We start from the raw sequence: 8,200 nt of genomic DNA on the forward strand, positions 1-8,200 counted from the left end.
GGCCTAGCTTGCCCCTCCTTGATCCCTCTATGCAGGTAGTAAACCACTTGAAGAAGATACTTGTGTGGAAATATTAAAGAGTTTTTGTTTTTTGGTTCGTTTGGCCCAGGGAACTGGAAGAGGTCTTTTGTGTAGAGGCTGGGTGTTTGCTGCCCAGCCGCTTGTGTGGGTGGGGGTTGCAGTGAGCTGCAGGTGGCTCTAAGGATACTGGGGGGTGGCTGTGACTTGAAGGTTTCTCTCAGGGACCTGCGTTAAGGTCAGCCGAGAGATGAAATCAGCGTTCCTCCGTTTCTCCCTGACTGTACCCTGCTTTCTCCTCTATGCAGAACACAGGTGTGTGGGATTGTTGCTGAGGAGCTGATGGGCCAGACCAGCCTTCAAAACCTGCCTCTGAATGAGAACAAACACTCTCAGCTCCCATATGAAGATATTCAGTGAGTGATAGTACGTATGCACCAGGGTCACAAAGAGAATTATGCAGAAGGAACGTCTGCTATCCTTCCCAATTTTGTAATCTAACCACCAGATGACACTACCTTCTTTTTTGTGTTTCTCTGAAGTCCCATAATGGATCCATCTGCATCTACATGCAGTTAAAAAGTCTGATCTGGTGACGACTCACTTTTCTGCAGCAAATTGTAAGTGACAGCATTGATGCAACAGAGGATTTAAAAACCACATACGCACCTGCGGAAGGAGGTTGTGGGGATTAAGGTTGCAGTGATAATAGATTTTAACCCAAGTAGAACTATATCTGATTTAGTTTGATCTAGAGTGAACACTGTTTTGTTTTGGCAGGATTCTTTGTTCGCCTCTTGTTTTCTTTTGCTAACAGGTGCTTGGCTTTAGCAATATTCCTTTGCTGTTTGGTTCTGGTAGATTTAATAGCGTAGTTGCTAAATTGAGTTTAGATAGCTTATCCTGTGTATATTTAGAGATAAGAAGTTCATTTAGGGATTAGGGAATGCCTCTTGTCTATGCACCATTAAGCATAGCACATCTGCTACTCAACTAGCAATCAGCAGAATATTGACAAAAGTTATAAAGAAATCTTTTTGTTCACTTGAGTATGTCTATAGGCAAGGTTCTAGGTGCTTACTGACTGAAGAAGTAGCCCTGAGAGCCATAAAGAAGACCCAGATTCATGCTGTGCTTGGGTGAAATATGAATACGGGTTTCAGTTAGAATCTGCTTTGGAAGTGTGTTGAAAGAATTGGTGATAAAAGAAAAAAAATATCTTACAGGAAAGTAACAGATTTACCTGTAAGTTGTGTTTTCCACTTTTGAAAGAGAAAAGGAAAGGAGCTTATCTTCTAGCATATGGAAAGAAGCTGAATAAGCAGCATGCTGTGAGAAACACGAAAAACTAAAGTACAGATTTCCGTACGTTATTTTAACTGAAGAGTCAGGCCTCTAAAAGTAGCCCTCGAATTGCTAATCCAAACAGAATACCATTTCTCTAAAAAAAATTCAAAAAAAAAAAAATTCCTGGGCTGCCTGGGCAAGAAGGGGAACAGTGTTCACGTTACTGACCCTCACCACTGATAGCCAAACCAAGGAGGGAGTGGTGAAAGTGAAGGGGAGTCACGGAGATAGTCAGGTTATCCAGCCCTTATTCGTACCAAATGTAACACTATATCGCAATTAACGGAAAAGTGATTAAAGCTTTGAAACGTGGAGATGAGCTTTTCAGACAGGCAGGTGGTTCTTCTGCAATGCCTTGTGGAGGAGAGATCTGTGTGTATGTGAATGCATGGGCAGCGAGACTCCCGCCGAGCAGCTCAGGGAAGATTTTCTGGGCTATTTATGCATTTTATGGCAGGCTGTTTGCTTTATACGAGAAAGAGCTGATTCATGCTGGTGTGGAAGCTGATTGTGCTGCCAAGGGGAGAGGCAAATTCTGGGTACGCGAGGATAATTAAGCGGGAGATATGTATGGCTGTAACAACATGATTCAAAAATAGGGATGAATTTTTCTAAATGAGATGTTTGCATGTTAGTGTGCAGGACCCGACTGCAGGTGTCACTGTTACATCTAAAATAGCAGTTTGCTTTTCAACTGCAGCTATCACAATAGGCTCCTATTTTCTAGGAACACCGCACTTGTGAAAGTAATGTGAAATTCAGAAAATGTATAGTAAGCCATAATCAGCTCTAGCTATGCGTGTGCATCTGTGTGTGCTGAAGGTGCATGTCTGTGTGTACCTGTGCATGCATCTCCCCACCAAGAACCAACCTAGCAGCTTCACAACAAACTCAAACTCTTCCACAGATTAGGCTTACAACTTTTACCCTAAATGTTTTGGAATCCTCCCTTGCTATGGGATGGGTTTTTAACTTCCACTGACCCTTAGCAAAGTCGTGATGCAATCTTTAATACAGCTGTAGAAAGCTCGGCATTAACAGGAGGATGTGATAGTGAGTATCTGAGATTGTTTTGAACGATTTGCATTAGTGCAGTAATTCCATTCCCCTCTCTGTAAATGACTTTGCTTGATTTTTGTTTTGTTTTGCTGGTTTTTTTTTGTTTTTTTTTTTTTTTGTTTTAAATAGTCTCTTGGTTTTCACGCAGGCAAACACCTCTGATTTTTCCACTGTAGTTATTCAGATGAGTGAAGTGCTGCAGGTTTACTCTCTCTCACTTTGCTTTATTTTTTCTTTCTTTTTATCTTTTTCTTACTTTCTTTGAAAGAGATTTGAAAGAAAGGTGGAGGGGATGAGAAAGAACTGAAAATGGGATTTAAAACATCTCAGAAAAAAATTTCCCTTGTGCTTAATTTGAAACTATAACACACTGTTTAGCAAATGAAGAAAATGATTCTGAGCGTATTTTGGAGAAGCTCCTCAACAGCTTTTTACAGAATAAATTTTAAGAGAAAGGCAATATTCTCATTAAGTACCCATCCACACAGCCTGTTCCTACCCACCTGGATACTGTGCCTTCAAAGCTGGCAGTTCTGTATGTGACACTGATTAGCTCACTGTATTAACATTCTCTTGTTGGAAGAGTTTCTTAAGTATTTCCACAATTTTATGAAAAATATCCATAATCTAGGTTGCTTTCTTTTTTTTTTTTTTTTTTTTCCTTTTACACTGGTCCTAATTTTCATTTTTTTAAATGTTACAGTATGCACCTACGTAGGGTTTGTTGTTGTTTCTTCTGAAATCCTGTAAAATGCAAACAGTATATGTTTGTTTGAGACTGAAAAATTGTCTTTCTTCAAATCAGACAATGGAGTTTTTCACTTGCACAAATAATTGCATACGTCTCTGAATATGCTCACCCTAATTGATTTCTGAATGTTCTGGAGGGATTTATCCATCCCTTTTTAATTTTTTTCTCAAAACAAAACCTAGAAACGAGAAAATATTTTGAGGTGGGAAGGAACGGGAGGGGGAATAGAAAAATAAAGCAAATAAATTTTTGAATAAGAATGACCCATGTACTGTGACCGGAGGGCAAATGCAAATGTCTGTTTTCAAACACAGACTCGTGAATTCTTATTAGGGGTTCGTGACTGTGCCTCCAAGCACATCATTACATATTCATAAGTGTGAGGAAAATAGACTCCTTCCACATTCAGGTGTGTTCAACTAAATGCTGCCCCTTTAATCTTAAAGAACAGCTCATTTGGTCTATTTTCTTCAGTTCACAAAGTGTTAAGGGAATATGAGATAAAAGATGCACACACACAAAAAGAAAAAGAAGCAGCAATATTCCACAAAGATCTTTTTAGTGTCAACTTAAATGCACACAAATAGCAGATGATGATCTCTTTTATTGGACTAACATTTATCCAGTAATATCCACACACTTTTAAAACCATTGAGACCTCCTCTTCAGGTGTTCATTTGAATAGAAATAGCTGAATGAGTGTTTTTATAATTGATCCCCTGAGTACTGAATGTCTAGTGCTGCATAACCAACATTTTCCCATTGCTGATTTTTTTCCAAATTGCTACTCTGCAAAATTAGGATTTTGTATAGTTTTGATAAGAAAATTAACCTTCCAAATGCCAGATACCCTTAATGTTACTTAGGAAATGATGTGAAGGTGCGGTTGGAACTATTGTTCACGATCTGATTATTTTATATACATGAGCAAAAAAAAATATTTCTTTTTATAAAATTACGTAGAATCTATACAGCTTTTCCCCCTATAAGGATAAAAGTTGCTTGTTTTGGTTGAATTTCTTATCTCCATCCCTTACATAAGAAGCTGTCACCTTTAGAGGATGCTTAATGAAATGCCTTTGCTTTCACAGCAACACAGAAACTTTGTAATACTTGTTTGCTATTGTTTGATTTTTACACCGGATGAAAAATCTGACGTATTTTCAACTTCTCTTTTTATCTTTAAAGTAATCTTTAGAAGATTTTTCTTGCAACTTTTATTGAGTGTCACAGAAGCTGAATTTTCCAAAGACATACCCATATACAGCATAAATTTCTAGATTTTTTTTTTTTTTTTAGTTTTAATCAGAAAAGATTGCAATTTTGGACATGGAATTAAAAAAAAAAAAGATCTTGTGAAGATATAGAGCAGCTGAAGTTTAACAGCATGCATTACAGGTGGCTGTTCCTTCAGTGGACCCTTGAAGGAAATGGAATTCCTAATTGATATGAAATCATTTTGCAGCAGCAACACCTGAGTAGTAGAGAGAAAGGGAAGAAGATATGATAATGACTGTGTGATAAAACCAGTTAGCATTTGTGTGCCACAGTAAACACTCATGAGTATAAAGAAAATACTAGCTAGCCACTAGAGATATCCACTTATGTTCATGATACAACCACTACAAACTCTGGTTCTATCAAACATCAAGCACAAGATCCATCTTTAATTAATTTAATCCTGTAGAGCTGAGACTCATTTTATTTGTGACTGTGTAGAGAGAAATTACACTTCCATACTTACCTTGAACTTCAACCTTATCCTTTCCTATCAGTCATATTGAATAACACAAAAGCACATGCTCTGAAATTCATGTCCTGGTTTTTTTTTTTTTTTTTCTTTCCCAAAGATCATGTAGGAAGATCTGAATGTGGCTTACTCAATAAAAAGCACAGAATATGCCTAGTCCCCCCACCCTCCCCATCCCCTTCAGGAGAAAAAGCGATTTCTTTTGCAGATGGGAAACAGCTTATTAAATCAAACCCAAAGAATTGTGTTTCTCACAGTAAGAAGCATGTATGTTCTGTAAAAAGAACATACATACTCTTTTTAGTGCAGGAATAAACAAACCATGTCCTACTGAGGGTTATACCTGATGGACATAGGATAGTATATTTTGCCTTTTTTCTCCCCTTTAGTAGCGTGTTTTGTGGAAATTACCCATTCTGCATGTGCAACTATAACATGGCTCTCATTAACCTTTTCAAGATGCCATTTGGGTGCCAAAGAGATGCACACTCCTGGGATCAGCCCTACCAGCGAGGATCCTCATGACAGATTTTCTGAGCCCTGCTGATCCATCTCAAGGAACAGTACAAAAAGTTCTTTTAAACATTTCTTTTTCTCTAGTTCTCAGAACTATGACCCAATCCAGGGGAAGATGTAGTACTGCTGCACATACGGAAGTTTGTAGTGTCTCTGATATGACCATGAGGGACTGGAAAAAAACACTCTGTACATTTTGGTGGTTTGCATTTAGGACGTAAAAAAGCTTCAGCTTTTATGTGAACCTCTAATTATAGCCCTAGTTTTGGTTCTCATCTACAGGGATGCAGGAAGAAAAACTCCTCATCTGACATTTAATAATGAAACACCCTCCTTCTTCCTTTTTCCTTGAAAAAATCTACAAAAGCTAAAAGAGTGCAAGAGCTAAATTCTAAGATCTAAAGGAAAAAATTATTGGGCTTCCCTTTGTCAGCAGGCTTCTAGAGTCTGTGTGTGCCTTTGCTCCAAAACAGGCCTCTTTCTCTGGGATATGTCCCAGAGAAAGCCTGGCTTTCTCCCAAATTATTTAGGCCAGTCATGCATATAGGAGGAAGAGAAGTGAGAAAGAATATTTGTAAGTTGGTTAAATATGCAGAGAAATAAGCAAAACACGTTGTTGTTGCTGTTTCTAAATAACATTCTCCAAAACAAATGGTAAGGATTTAGCTGAGTTTAAAATTGGAAATGTGTATCAAAATGAAAATGTGGGAAAATCTAGTTCTGATGTCTATGTAGAGGAGAACCTGCATCCTCCCAGGTCTCTCCTCACTTAACTACCTTTGAGGATCACTGTCCCACTGTCTCTCTCTGCATGGCCAGCCTTGTTTCCTCTTTTGGTAGAAAAACATTAGCAATAACATAGTTTGTTTTGATTTCCAGACTAAACATTGGTAAGCTTTGTGGAAATAAGTTGTTATCTCTTCACATTTCCTCTTATCCATCTCTCACTCTCACATCCCTGCCAGTTTGTTATTCTTAACTGTGATGCTGGTCTTAAATACTGATTTGTATGTCTGAGAATCTCTGTGTTTAAAAAACAATAGTGGAATTTGTGGGCATACAGAAGCACTGTAGTTGCACTTAAAATATTTTGCATAAGTTACATTTTATATTGAGCCTGGAACTAGTCCCAGCTTACCTACAAGGAAGTTCAGAGAACATAGTTAACGTCTTCAGACTAACCTGACTATTTTTCTTAACTTCCAAAATCTGAGGCAAAAAATTTCTTGGTGCAAGACATAAGAAACAAAGCAACTCTTAAATAGTTTGATCCATGGCTCTTCCTCCCAGCCTTGCCCACATTAGCTCCCACGTTCTTTGGAAGATGACTGTTATGCCTGCTTCCTATTTTCTCCCTTCAATATTTCTGTTTTCTCTCACACTTAAGAGGAGAGAATAAGAGAATTAAATGTCAAGAATTATCTCATTTCAGTATGTGGGATTTCTGTGATCTGAGCCTGCTGCCAGACTTCCATTCAGCACAGCCAAGTTCCTGTGTTTTATCACTAGCTTTATCAACAAGACCTTTGCTAATTCTTCATCGTCTACAAACACGGTGGTTTTTATTATTTTTTCTGTTCAAAGCCAGCCCTGTAGTTCATTTTACTAGTATGAAAGAGCATTGCTCTAGCCCTGAGTTCCATCTTGTTGCCTTTTGCCATTCTTGGCTTGCATTAACTCATTCTGCTGCTTTTTGATTAGCTTTATTTTCCTTTAAAATTTTTACTCCACTGTTTTATTTTCTGTCTCTTTTTTTCTGCCTTTTACTCTGGTATGGAAGAAAGCACAGGTCTCCTATATGAACATTTTTTGTGCTAGGCTGTCTTCCTCTGGTAATAGAATTACCCCTTGCTGTGTCTGAACAACGGAGTTATTTTTCCCCCTTCTTCCCTATTACAAAGTCACTTCTGGCTCTGAATTCCACCTTCCCCTGCTTCTATCCTGGATTATCTTTCTGAAGGGCTAATAATAATAATACTTACTTGCCTCTCAGGGGTGTTGTGAAGATTAATTAGTTAATGAGCTCTAAAGACAAAAAGTGCTGCATCATTGCTAAATATTATTGTTATTCTTATTCTGTACAGATTGAACTCATCAATATCTGTATTTCAATTATAAATCTTACCCTACCATTTTGCAATTATGCCCACTAGATCAAATTATCCATTATTCACACTACCATCTTTTTCCTCTGGCTTATTTCTCTTTCCTCTTTTGAGAATAGACATGTAGTGATCATGTATTCCTGAAAAGAAAGGATATTTCTTTTGTTTCAGAATGTCCCCATCTTTTTTTTAATACTGGACGACTCTTCTTTAATACCTTAGAGGACTCTGAGCAAAATGAAAGTTTCTATTTCTTTATTTGAAGTAAAATCTCCTTCAGTGTCTGTTGCATTACTTCTTCAAAACAGTACACTCTGCAGAAGGGCTGTAGGAGTTCAAGAAACCAACTTGTCTCCATTATCTCTCTCTTGTTGGATCATCATCCTGTGCTATGGCTTTTGCCTTCTTTTAGCAACTAACAGGCTTATCTTTAAGCCAATGGAACCTCCCTTTGCTCCTGCACAGATTGCAGTGGATCTGCTGAATGAAACACACAGGAGTTCCCCTTTACTCTTCAGCTTCCCACAAATCTGTTTTGCAGTGCTGCTGTTGTGGATGTTAAGATGCACCATTATTCCCTTAGGTGAATAGAAGATGTTCTTGATTGTCGTCTTTGCGAATCAGTTATTAGTCAGCATTACTACATTTTGGGTT

This window comes from Meleagris gallopavo, chromosome 5, assembly GCF_905368555.1.
Source record: "Meleagris gallopavo chromosome 5, MGAL_WU_HG_1.1, whole genome shotgun sequence".
In the NCBI taxonomy this organism is placed as follows: domain Eukaryota; kingdom Metazoa; phylum Chordata; class Aves; order Galliformes; family Phasianidae; genus Meleagris; species Meleagris gallopavo.